Raw genomic sequence first — 12942 nt, 5'->3', positions numbered from 1 at the left:
GCTAATGTTTGCAACCTAAATACCACACGCAGCCTGACATAAGGACGCCCACTTTACCGTACACACATCCGTAATACTTAGCAAGACTGCGAAACCATCGGTACCATCGCAGCCTCACACACACTTGCACAAGGTCAGACCTTACTCAGGAATTGCTGACCTCATCGCACGCAATGAAAGCCCTATCTGCGTATGGCATCGCAATGGATAATGTATGCACGCCCAGTGGCTGGTTCTCGCACACACGCACTGCGATGCATACGCATGCTCAGAACGCAACATTCAGCCAATTACGTGCGTAATCGCAATAGCGATCTTTGCAGAATCAGGCTCATTGTGCGTGTTGACCTAGCATTATTACAGCATTTAAACCCTAATGTGCAAGGACTGAGACACCCACTCTCAGCGTCTGTAGATGTTGAAATAGCGATTTCCGATGCACCATCGAAACTTGTACCAGTATTGTGGCAGGTGCAGTTTCTCAGCCCGGGTATGGCGTCCTATATGAGCAGGGCGGCGTTTTTGTACAGAAACACTTTTACCAACATGCCTCCGACACTCTCTTAAGGCGCAACATCTCCGTGCATCTTTTTAGTCACCACACTGCTACCTCCCAGTCACCGTCCAGGAACGCCCCTCACATTTTTACTACCGTGCATCCAAATATGATCTGCGACTCTGTACGTACAAAATTGGGACACATTCGCATGCGCCGACAAAAAACATTGCACCACTGCGTCCAACATCGCCGCTGCGTCCGACTCAGAATCAGTGGGGTATCTACAATGGGTACATACGGGCCCCTCAGTCCTGCACCCATTTAGTATATTTACCTCTCCGGAGTCTCGCCTGTCGGCACTGAGCGAATCACCAGGAAAATGGTGACCAGAGGATTGTATGCATGCGCAGTACAGAAATCACCGGGAACATGGCGAAGACACCATGTTCCTGGAGAACAGCGCATGCGCAGTAGTGTCTGCCACAGCCTTTCCTCCGCCCGCACGGAGACTGCATATGAGCCCCCTCCTCTCTTAATGTGACCCTTTTATATGCTGCAATATAAAGCCAGCTGCCCAATAGCACTACGGATAGAGCAATGTATATGACCAGTCACCTCTACTTAAAATTGCCACTGGCAGAAAGAGCCGTTATAAATAGCTGTACATTCCATAGCCCCAGTGGCGTATCTATAATGGGTGCAGTGTGTGCGGGGCACAAGGGCACCCGGGTCCAGGGGGGTCCCGCACCGCACACCCTGCACCCATATTATTTTAAACTTACCTGTCCGTTGTCCCGCGGCGGGTGTCAGCGCTGCTTAGAACACCGGAAAATGGCCGCCGCCGCAGAATGGGTCCTGAGATTACGCTCAGACTACCCCAAGCCACAGCATGAGTGACATACTGTTGTGTGTGGGGGCGGAGAGGGGGCATGATTGGTCACCGTTCCTGGAAACATGTTGCCCCCATTTTCTGGGGAGGACGAGGCCAGGGTCTGCATCTTACGTAACCAGCACCTGGTCAGGGTGCAGGAAGCTTTAGCTCCCGCAGCCTAACCAAAGGCGCAACCATCGCGACCGTCAGTGGTGATGGTTGGAATGGTGATCCCAGTCTGTGTTGTCGGTCGCAGTGCTGGGATCGCAAATGCAGCATGGTGGTGTCTGACGCCTCCTTTTCCATGTGCATCTGAGATGGACGGATTTGCACAGCTGCTTGGTGCATGGTTCTTGGAAATGTACAGTGCAAGTTTTAGAGTCGCAACCAATGCTGGCGTTAAATACGCATTTATCTGTATTTGGGGTCTATGGGTGCTGCCAGTGGACGTCTCAGTCCTTGTACAGTCAGACACAGAGATCTGCACTGGGGGGGGGGGGCTTTGTAGCGGCATTTGCGTAAAGTCACTGACAGGTGATCGCCAAGAGATGCAGGGACAGACGCAGCGGCGTCTGGCAGAAGCAGCCCCATTAACTGGTGTCAGGTGCATAAAAGTTAAAAAAAAACTTAGCTTACACCTGCTCGTGCTGTAGCTATCACCAAATTCTTCATGTGTTTTGCTTGTTAAGCTGTTTATTATTTTATTATTAAATATGTATTTTGTATGTTTTCTACACAACAGACAGCCAATCAGCAATACTCTGTAGCTCTATGGAAGGCAACATTGTTTCAAAAGTTTGACTGAAGAATATCACTGTGTATCCCGTATGCTGTGAACCCAATCAATACAAATATCCGAAATGTCTTTAAAAAAAAAAAGAAGAAAACTAATGAATATGGAAAGGAGAATCTGTGAACAGTTTGCCCTCGGGATTTCCCGTAGCGGAGTCATGGACGTCGGTGGGATACGACTTCTTCGTGTACATTTTTGTATTTCACTTTGGAAGCGATCAAAATAAAGTATTTTTAAATTCACGTCCTGCTGAAATTTCTTTTGCACTAAACCAGAGGTTCTCAGCTGTACCTAGGAGTCCGGGCGGCCCTGGCAATGTGATGCCCCCCTTCCCCACCACACCACACATACAGTATAATCATTTGAGCTTATACCTTGGTCATCCGTGCTGTATAGGGACCCTGGGGTGTATTTGCTAAATTGCAGGTTTTTAGAAGTGGAGATGTTGCTCATAGCAACCAATCAGATTCTAGCTATTATCTTCTAGAAGGTGCTAGATAGTGTTAAGTAGAATCTGATTGGTTGCTATGGGCAACATCTCCACTTCTAAAAACTCTCACTTTACTAAATATACTCCCCTGTCTGTAAAAACTTAAAGTGTAGAAGCAGGTGTAAAGATACATGAGCGGGACGCAGGTGTAAAGATACATGAGCGGGAGGCAGGTGTAAAGATACATGAGCGGGAGGCAGGTGTAAAGATACATGAGCGGGAGGCAGGTGTAAAGATACATGAGCGGGAGGCAGGTGTAAAGATACATGTGCGGGAGGCAGGTGAAAAGATACATGTGCGGGAGGCAGGTGAAAAGATACATGAGCGGGACGCAGGTGTAAAGATACATGAGCGGGAGGCAGGTGTAAAGATACATGAGCGGGAGGCAGGTGTAAAGATACATGAGCGGGAGGCAGGTGTAAAGATACATGAGTGGGAGGCAGGTGTAAAGATACATGAGCGGGAGGCAGGTGTAAAGATACATGAGCGGGAGGCAGGTGTAAAGATACATGAGCGGGAGGCAGGTGTAAAGATACATGAGCGGGAGACAGGTGTAAAGATACATGAGCGGGAGGCAGGTGTAAAGATACATGTGCGGGAGGCAGGTGTAAAGATACATGAGCGGGAGGTAAGACAATGGACTTGGTGGTTCTTAGGGGTAACTGAAGAGGATGAGACTGTGCAGTAATAGTGGCAGAAGGTCGGGGTTATTGGGCAGGAAAGATTGGAAAGAGGGGGGGTCAGGAAAGGTGTAGTAGGATAGGGTTGAAGAGGGGAGTGGACTGATGTGAGACCATGTAGGATATATGCAACTATGGGACAAAATATAGAGAATGCAAGGAGGGCATGTAAAGAGGGGGAGCAGAGAGGAGGCATGACCTGAGTTACAGTGTACAGTGGGGATCATGACCTGAGTTACAGTGTACAGTGGGCATCATGACCTGAGTTAGGGTGCCCACAAACATGGCAATATTTTACCCGATCTGGCCGATTCCGATGCATTGGAACGACAGATCGTGTAAAATATGCCAAAATCGTGAGTCCCCACTCACGATCACGATGCGATGCGCGTCCCCGCTGGTCGCACATCGCATCGTCAGATCTGCCATGCTGTAGGGCAGATCTGACAATCTAGGATACAATACACAGTGAAAAGTCTGACTGCAGGAGAGATCGTATGAAGATTGGACACCAAATTGTGTGCAGATCGTGTGGAGATCGTGTGCAGAGCTGTCCGGGAGAGTTTCAAGGGAAATTGTACATAAACCGTACACATCAGCTGATCGTGTGCACATCGGTATGTGTATGGGCACCCTTAGAGTGCAGAGAGGAGGCATGACCTGAGTTATAGTGTACAGTGGGGATCATGACCTGAGTTACAGTGCTGAGTGGGGGGCATGACCTGAGTTACAGTGCTGAGCGGGGGGCATGACCTGAGTTACAGTGCTGAGTGGGGGGCATGACCTGAGTTATAGTGTAGAGAGGACTGCATGATCTGAGTTAGAGTGTAGAGAGGGGGGCATGACTGAGTTAGAGTATAGAGAGGAGGGCATGACCTGAGTTACAGTGTAGAGAGGGGGGCATGACTGAGTTAGAGTATAGAGAGGAGGGCATGACCTGAGTTAGTGTGTAGAAAGGGGGGCATGACTGAGTTAGAGTGTAGAGAGGAGGGCATGACTGAGTTAGTGTAGAGAGGAGGGAATGACTGAGTTAGAGTGTAGAGAAGGGGGCATGACTTGAGTTAGAGTGTAGAGAAGGGGGCATGACTTGAGTTAGAGTGTAGAGAGGAGGGCATGACTTGAGTAATAGTGTAGAGAGGGAGGCATGACTTGAGTTAGAGTGTAGAGAGGAGGGCATGACAGAGTTAGATTGTAGAGAGGGGGACATGACCTGAGTTAGAGTATAGAAAGGGGTGCATGCCTGAGTTAGTGTAGAGAGGGGGGCATGACTGAGTTAGTGTAGAGAGGGGGGCATGACTGAGTTAGTGTAGAGAGGGGGGCATGACTGAGTTAGTGTAGAGAGGAGGGCATTACTGAGTTAGAGAGTAGAGAGGGAGGCATGACCTGAGTTCTAGTGTAGAGAGGGGGCATGAGCTATCAAATTCTAGAGAGACAGGGGACCGTTCAAAATGTTGCTATGGGGCCCACAAAGTTCTGGCTAAGCTCCTGTCTGTTACTGTAGATTGTGGGGTAAAACATACTTTTATGTTAAATAATGTTGAAAATTGTATCTATACAACGTAGCATCATTTCTGCACAAGGTAATGGGCATTCAATAACCACAATACATTACAGACACGCAGTGTGTTCACTTTTGCACAAACGCACCTATTTCTCATCCTAAGCCATAATAAGGTGCCCATGCATATTCGGCTTTTAGGAACTACCTATGTGCAGTGGGAATGTCACATGGGTTAGGAGTGCACATGAAAATGCACATCGGTAGCGTAAGCGTAATTTCAAAGACCAGCCTACTACCGCTTGCAGACTTAATTAATCTTAAATAATAACAGTCTTAGATAATCATGAGAGTGCATTGCATCTGCCCTGAGTGCATGTGTGAAAACCTGTCCCGTTCAAACTATATGATGATTCCAAAATACTGTATCATTACTTTCTGGGCACACGGGCCAGGGAAGAGAAGCCTGGCTTATGCAAACATTTTATAGATAGATACCACTGTGTTGTCATGGAGATCCAGGAACTTCCTGTGTAAGTAGAATAAAGTTGCAAAAAACACGTCACATTACAAAATGGCATATTCTGACCATCCAGCTCTCTATCCTGGCTCGAGGCGGTTGTTAATTACAAGGCCGGTATTAGTTTCTGGCTCAGAGAAGTTTTGTGAATATTCTAGTGTAAAGACTGTTTAGATTTGTTTTTAGAAGCTTAGGTTTAAGTACATGATACGGGATACGTTCAGTATCCTGACGGATGGGGTGCCGGCGCTCAGAATACAGGCGCCAGAATCCCAACACCTGTCAGATTCCCCGCCGCCGGTACCGAGACCACCGGTATCTCGAAGGTAAGTAGCGAGCTTAGGAGGAGGGTTAGTGGTTAGGCACTAGGGCAAGGGTTAGAGTTAGGCACTAAGGGGGGGAGGGTTAGGTCAGGGGCATGTCTTCCATCGGGCTTTAAGGGCAGTTGCCCAAGGGCCCGAAGCTTCAAGGGGCCCTCCAGCCCCCTGCAGCTGTGGCCAGTGAGTAAATGTTTTTTGTTTTTTTTAAAGCACTGTCCGCCAGCCAAAGTGACGAGCGACCCGACCTGGTACGCAGCCGAGTAGGGCGCCACATAGTGGAGGGCACCGCCGCCTTGGCTGCGACCATGCAGGCCGCGGGCAGTCTGTGTCTCTGTGACACAGGCTGCTCCATGCATGTAATGTTGACCGGACGGAGTTCGGTCAGCTCTACACAGTGACAAACACACAGCCGCCAGCGCCGACAGCAGTGTATTTGTTTTAATAAGCAACCAGACTCTAATTGACTGCTGCGCCCACTGCCGGAGCCGGGCTGGAGCTCACTCATGAGCTCCATCTTCCGGCTCCGGCAGTGGATAATGGGAGAGACGTCATGACATCTCTCCCATAATGCAGAGCGTCCCGGCCTGGGAGGACAGACGGAGGAGTGGATGGCGGCGGCGGGAGCAGGAGCACGGATTCAGGTAAATGTTTTATTTTTTATTATTATTACGTGTGTGTCTACTGGGGGGCACTACTGGGGGCACTACAGGGGGGGACCACTACTAGGGGCACTACTACTAGGGGTATTACAAGGGGAGGGGACTACTACAGGGGCACTGCATGGGGGGGACTACCACTGGGGGCACTTCATCGGGGGACCACTATTGGAGGCTCTATATAAAGGGCAATACTGGGGGTACTGCAAAGGTGGGGACTACAACTGGGGACACTATTTAAAGGGCACTGCATAAGGGGTACCACTATTGGGGGCACTGCACAGGAAGGACCACTACTGGGGGCACTATATAAGGGGCACTGCATAGGGGATACAACTACTGGTGGCACTGCATAGGGGGTCCTCTACTGGGGGCACTATATAAGGGGCTTACTACTGGGGGCACAAGGGGCACTGCACAGGAAGGACCACTACTGTATAAGGGGCACTGCATTTTTTCCCCGTGAATGGATGCATAGGGGCCACAGTGCATTGCTTTGCCCAGGGCCCACACTGCTGTTAAGACAGCCCTGGGTTAGGTTTAGGTACCAGGGAGGAGGAGGGTTAGGTTTAGGCACTAGGGTAGGAGGTTAGGGTTAGGCACCAGGGAGGGAGGGTTAGGGTTTAGTTTAGGATCCCCACGTCTGGATTGTAACTTGGTGAGGATGCCGGTGTTGGGATTCTCATTGCCGGGATCCCGAGCACGAGAATCCCGTATCCCATCCCCATGATACAATTTTGTTTGGTTTCTGGAAACTTTAGGCAATAGAATATATGTACAGTGGCCTGATCCCTTCAAAGTGCTATAAAATGTGTTAAAGCACAAGCTCAAAGCACTTAATAACCTGATCCTAATATTACATGTCGTAATATAATTTGGAGGTTTAATATTCATTTTGGATGGACTCATTTTAATTTGAAGCATATATATTCAATGAAAAGTTTGGCATACTTCCTGATTTTGCTGCCCCTTTTGGAGGGGACAGACAGCTCGGTACAGAGGGGGCGTGGCATGCGGACAGGTGGGCTGTGCAGAGGGCGTGGTGGCATAATCGCGTCATTCTGGCCCCGCTCCCCACTATACAGTGCCGAGAAACAGGCATTGTATAGCGGGGCTACAATGACGCAAATCAGCGCAAGTCACGTCATCGGCCCCTGGACTGCCCACTTGTGCTCTGTAAGTGGGCCGCCATGGATGGGGGAGGTGGTGAAGTGAGCAGGTGGGGGGATACAGGCGGCTAGAGGGGGGGTGAGTGGGGTTGCAGGCAGCTGGGAGGTCGCTGGGAGTCTAACAATTTTCGGGAGCTTCCCGGCCGTTCCGGGAAAGTAGGCAAGTGTGATATTTGGATGGATGATGAATCTAAAAATGTGAACACTAGTAGCACACAAAGAGTGAAAAAAATTCTCATACACTATAAAAGCAGTGAAATAAAAACATAACCTAGTGTATGAACCGCACATTTTACTCTTTCTACACATACTGTATACTGTGGTGACCTGATTTCAGGAGATATCCGCAAATTTACAGTATCCCTTGAACCATACTTGCCTACTCTCCAGGAACGGCCAGGAGGCTCCAAAATCTTGTGTGCTGCTCCTGGCCGCTCGGAAGAGGATTCAAGTCTCCCGGTCCTGCCGAATAAAGCGGGCGGTTCCGGGAGGCCGATGACACGCGCTGAATCGTGTCATCGCACCCACACCCTCTCCTTTACAATGCCGGTAATCTCACCATCACTCCTCCTGAACCACCCACCTATGCCTCGCCATGTCCCCCACATGTCTCGCCACGCCCCCCACCTGCCAACCTCGGTTCCTGCTCCCGGATGGCGCAGCCAGTAATATCAGCAAGTTTGTCTTGAATAAGTAGGGAGAGACCACAGCAGATATTGGAGATATCCGCTGCTGCTGCGATACTGTATCTGCTGTCCCCAGTTTTCTGGGGGCTATTTTTTTGCCTCTATTACTAAGCTCCAGATAGTGATGCATTCCAGAGGTTGACCCCGGTAGTGTTAGACCCTTTAGCTTATGGGCTACAGATCACAAGAGTTACCAGGAGAAGAGTCCTTACCCGTCACTCTCCACGCGTGCATGCATGACCTGGTCAACAGACCGCGTATGCGCAGTAGCGTTGAAGACCTGGAATGATCGCATTAGTGATCACTTTACTTCTACAGCACTGCAGTAATGGACTCCATTCAGTGCCACAAACTCTCGGACGGATTGTGGATGCTACCCGTATTCAGGGATTTGGCTAGACCTATTCCTGAGGCGCAGAGTCTAATGTGACGGTGGTTTTCACCAGGGACCCTCGCAAGAAGGTATGGACTTGGCTGCGTCCGACACACAGGTCGCGGCCCTCAGGTTAGGTTTCCCTATACAGGTGCTGGCGAACTTGGTTGGAATGCAGGAGACTTTAGCATAGTCGACAAGCCGGATCAGAACCAAACAGACGAGACGGTACAGGTCACAGGTCATAGCCGAGGTCAGAACCAGATATCAACGCATGAACCAGGGGTCAAGCAGAATCAGAGTCACAAACAAGCCAAGGCCAGAACCAATAGTCAGGATATGCACAGGAACGCTGGAGTATGGTAATGGAGCCTATACTCTGGGACTGGAGTGCTCCTAGGAACTTCCTTTATAGGTCACAGTTCAAACCCAGCCCCAATCAATATTCCCTATTCTTGCGCCTGCCCCTTTAAATCTTATGCAGAGCAGCGCGCGCGCTCCTATGGAAGCTGCAGCCGCCTGCACACAGCCGCCGGGGGAGGAGGAGAACAGCTGACAGCGGGCACCAGGGATCTCCCGCCCGCTGTCCCACGCCAGCCCGGACCCCAGTGTCACCGAACCAGGTAAGAGAGACCTGGATTCGGCGGCACTGTGACAGCCCCAATCCCTGCTTGTGTTGTTAAAGACATCCAGGCGATCATTAATTCATTTTTTTTCGTGACAAGCAGCGATAAAAATTTATATTTATCGGGTCTATGACCTGATAATAAATAAGCCCAAAAGTCACAATGCTGCAGATTTTGAGTTGTGAGCAAAGTAAAGAAAGCAAGTAACTTTGCACCTTGAACAAATCATACCACCCAAACGTCCCAATTTCAGCGGGACAGTCACGTTTTTCACAGGAAGCAGTCGACTGTCTAATCCTGGCAAGGTACTAATGACAGGCGCCGAAATGCCGACACCTGTCATTAGACCTACGTCTGGAGCCCGACAATTAGGTTAGCGATACTTACCAGAAAGAACGATCGGGATTTTCACCTCTGCTGGGCTGCCGCTGTCGGGGTTAGAACGGTAAATCATATTGATTCCATTTTTCGCAAAGGGTGCAAATACATTTATTATTTTTGCCTGAAGGTAAGTACTGGCTGTTTTTGCATATAGCCCACATATGCTGGGCAGCTTTATTGTTAGGGTTTGAGGGGAGGTTTCACACAGGATAGGGAAGCATCCACGTTCTCTATGCAATATGGTAATAAAATGCCAACAGTACGACTGATTTTGAGAGTATTAGTTTAAGAGAAATGTTTTGTGTTGGCAGTGCACCCCATGGTTTTAGTAGGCAGCTTTATTATTGCACAGCAATTTAGATCTGAGTTTGAAATCGCCCCTGCCCAATCTAAATCTCTGCACATCTTACATCTGCCCCACCTGCATTAGGAATGGACAACGGTAGGTTCACAATCGATGGTATCATTGGTGGATAACCTCAATGGTATAAAACCATTGAGAACCATAGATGGTTTTGCCCAGCCATGGTCATACCTGCTCTCTAACTCAAGGGGCAGGGGACCAATCACAGTAAGGGGGTGGGGCTTCATGGGGCACGTCATGGATGGAGCTATCTTCCGTGTCCTAGCCCCGGGGAGATGGGAAAAAAAACATAACTAGTGCCATTGATGAGGGAGAACCATGGGTTAGCCACCATTCTTAGCAACACTATCAGTGGTTAATCATCAATGGTTGTTAACCAGCAATGGTTGCTAACCAGCAATGGTCGATGGCCATCCCTAACCTGCAGTGCAGCACTTTTTTGCCAAAGTGCAAACTTACTAGCTTACTTAGCTTTAAACCCATCTCTTTATCGGACCCAATATTATTATTATTATTATCATTTATTTATATGGCGCCACAAATGTTCAGCAGCGTCTTACAAAGTACATAAACAAGTTGTAGACAAGCGACTTACAGAACAATACACTACAGGACAGGGACATGGATAATATATATTGCTACATTAGCGACCATAACACCCAGATAAGCAACAGAGCATAAGCCACCAAGTGTTAGGTGCCTTAGTGGTGAGTAAGAAGTAAATGAAACTAAAGTAGGGAGAAGCACAAGAGGGTAGAGGGCCCTGCTCGTAAGAGCTTACATTCTAAAAGGGAGAGGAAGACAAACAGGGGCGACACAGATGGGGTAGGTGGGGAGGAAGGAGCATGTAGCAGGGAGTTAGAATGATAGCTGGAAGGCTTTGATGAAGTAGTGGGTCTTAAGAGCCCGTTTGAAGGATTGCAAAGAGGTGGAGAGTCTGATGGGGAGTGGGAGAGAGTTCCAGAGGTGGGGAGCAGTGCGGGCAAAATCTTAGAGGCGGAAGTGGGAGGAAGTAATCAGCTGGCATGAAAGGCGGCGTGCATTAGTTGAACGAAGAGAGCGGAGAGGAGTGTGAAGGGAGATGAGATCAGAGATGTATATGGGAGAAGATTGGGTAAGTGAGCGTGAGAACCTTAAATTGGGTTCTAAAAGGGAAGGGGAGCCAGTGGAGGGCTTGTAGGAGAGGGGAGGCAGATGTAGAGCGTTTGGAGAGGAAGATGAGCCGTGCAGCAGCATTGAGGATAGACTAGAGAGGAGAGAGATGGAATTTGGGGAGGCCAGATAGGAGGAGGTTACAGTAGTCCAATCTGGAGATGGCCAGTGAGTGTATGAAGGTTTTAGTAGCATCCTGGGTGAGATAGGGCCTGATCTTAGAAATATTTTTGACTGTGAAAGGTTCTGGATATGTGGTTTGAAGGAGAGGGAAGAGTCCAGGATAGCTCCAAGACAGCGCACCCTGGGACTAGATGAGATAGTTATTCCATCAAATGATAAAGAAATAGTGGGAAGTGAGGTTATGTGGGAGGGTGGGAAGACGATCAGCTGTGTAATTACAGTTCTGGTCAAAATCATAATATCCCCCCATAATCCTCAAATTTATGCTATAGTAATGTCAGTAATATGGGATCTTATCGCCACATTTGGTTGGCATTGCCCTATAATGTGCCAATTTTGGACTAATACGTTAAACCCCATTGATGATGATGCCCAGATCCTGTGAGATTCTTAAGTGATTTTTCAGGAATGGATCAGTGACATCTCTTAATAAATCACTGGACAGGCTCAGTATCCATATATGTAATGGAGATAAGGGCCCGATTCAGCACGGATCGATCGCGGTAGCAATTGCGCACGCAGTTCTGCTGTGAAAGTATGCTGATAATTGCAATCGCAAAGCACTCGCACGGACAACATGCAGACGCCCACTTCCCCTCTCGTACATCCGTAATACCTTGCAATCCATCCGAAACATCGATAACATCGAAGCACATCGGAGCCTCTCGCACAATTACGGCAGGTCAGACCTCACTTATAAATTACTAACTTTCCTGTGCGCAGTGAGAGCTCAGGCTGCTTATGCCGTCTCAGTGGCTAATTTATTGACGCCCCTGTAATGGCGTTCAAACGCAATGGCACGCCTGCGTTTCCCCAACCACCACCCCCATATGGTACTTCCTGTGAACCACTCTGGGATGGATCTGCTCAGTCCCGATCACAGTGGGGCATACGTGCACTACAATGCATTCACATGCGCAGTACGCCACATTCGCCCGTCTGAGTACGCTTTGGCAGTTGCGATCCTTGCTGAATCAGGGCCTAAATTTTAATTAGTAGCAAAAATGAAAGACTTCAACTTCAGCTAGGAAGGTACTATTACACCGAATCTGGTATGCTTCATCGATGGAATATATTGTGTATCTGGCACAGAAACTGGGGATGCTGCTTATAACTTATAATACAATAACTCTCCTATCACATGGATTTGCCCTAAGCTACGTCTGAGCATGGAAGCTGCATCCTATCGGTACTCTAACCCTGTTTCCTCCGTGCTCCCTAACTCTACCTATCCTTTATTCCCCTACCCCATCCCTCACAAAAATACTTGAAAACTTAGGGACTGATTCAGACCTGCTCGCAAGCGGGTCGATGGTGGTCCAGTGCGCATGCGCTGTGTGCGCACTGCTCGAGCCCCGGAGTGAGCGCAAAAAGCACTCGCTCCCTGGCTCACTACAAAAGGGGCGGCTGTCGATGTTGAGTGACAGCTCGCCCCGTTTGGTAGGCGTGGCCAGGGGGTGGCTTCACAAACGGAGGCGTTCCAAAGCGAACGGCCCCACTGACATCACCAGTCAGTGGGGGAATCACAGACGGGGCTTAGCGCATACACATTTCGATGCATGCACAGTTCACCAACAATCGTTCAACTGCGTGAAAATCGGAAGCGCGTACATCTCTGAATCAGGCCCTAAACTGCTTACTGCTTCCCCGTAGCTTGCTATGGTGAAATAAAAAAATAAAG

At 49.0% G+C, this 12942-nt stretch overlaps 1 protein-coding gene across 1 annotated transcript in view; it reads left to right on the top strand.

Annotated features, from left to right (window-relative positions):
• The window catches only part of PKHD1L1 (PKHD1 like 1), a 426685-nt gene extending 424280 nt beyond the window's left edge, over nucleotides 1-2405 (top strand). Inside the window, exon 80 of the mRNA XM_088444365.1 lies at nucleotides 2113-2405. The gene's annotated coding sequence lies outside the window, so the exon portion shown is untranslated. The remainder of the gene's footprint in view (nucleotides 1-2112) is intronic.
• The last annotated feature ends 10537 nt before the right edge of the window (nucleotides 2406-12942 follow it).

This window comes from Taudactylus pleione, unplaced genomic scaffold (genome assembly GCF_031769625.1).
Source record: "Taudactylus pleione unplaced genomic scaffold, aTauple2 ptg000360l, whole genome shotgun sequence".
NCBI lineage: Eukaryota > Metazoa > Chordata > Amphibia > Anura > Myobatrachidae > Taudactylus > Taudactylus pleione.
Note: the sequence above shows the minus strand (reverse complement) of the source record. Positions and strands in the feature narration are given on the sequence as shown.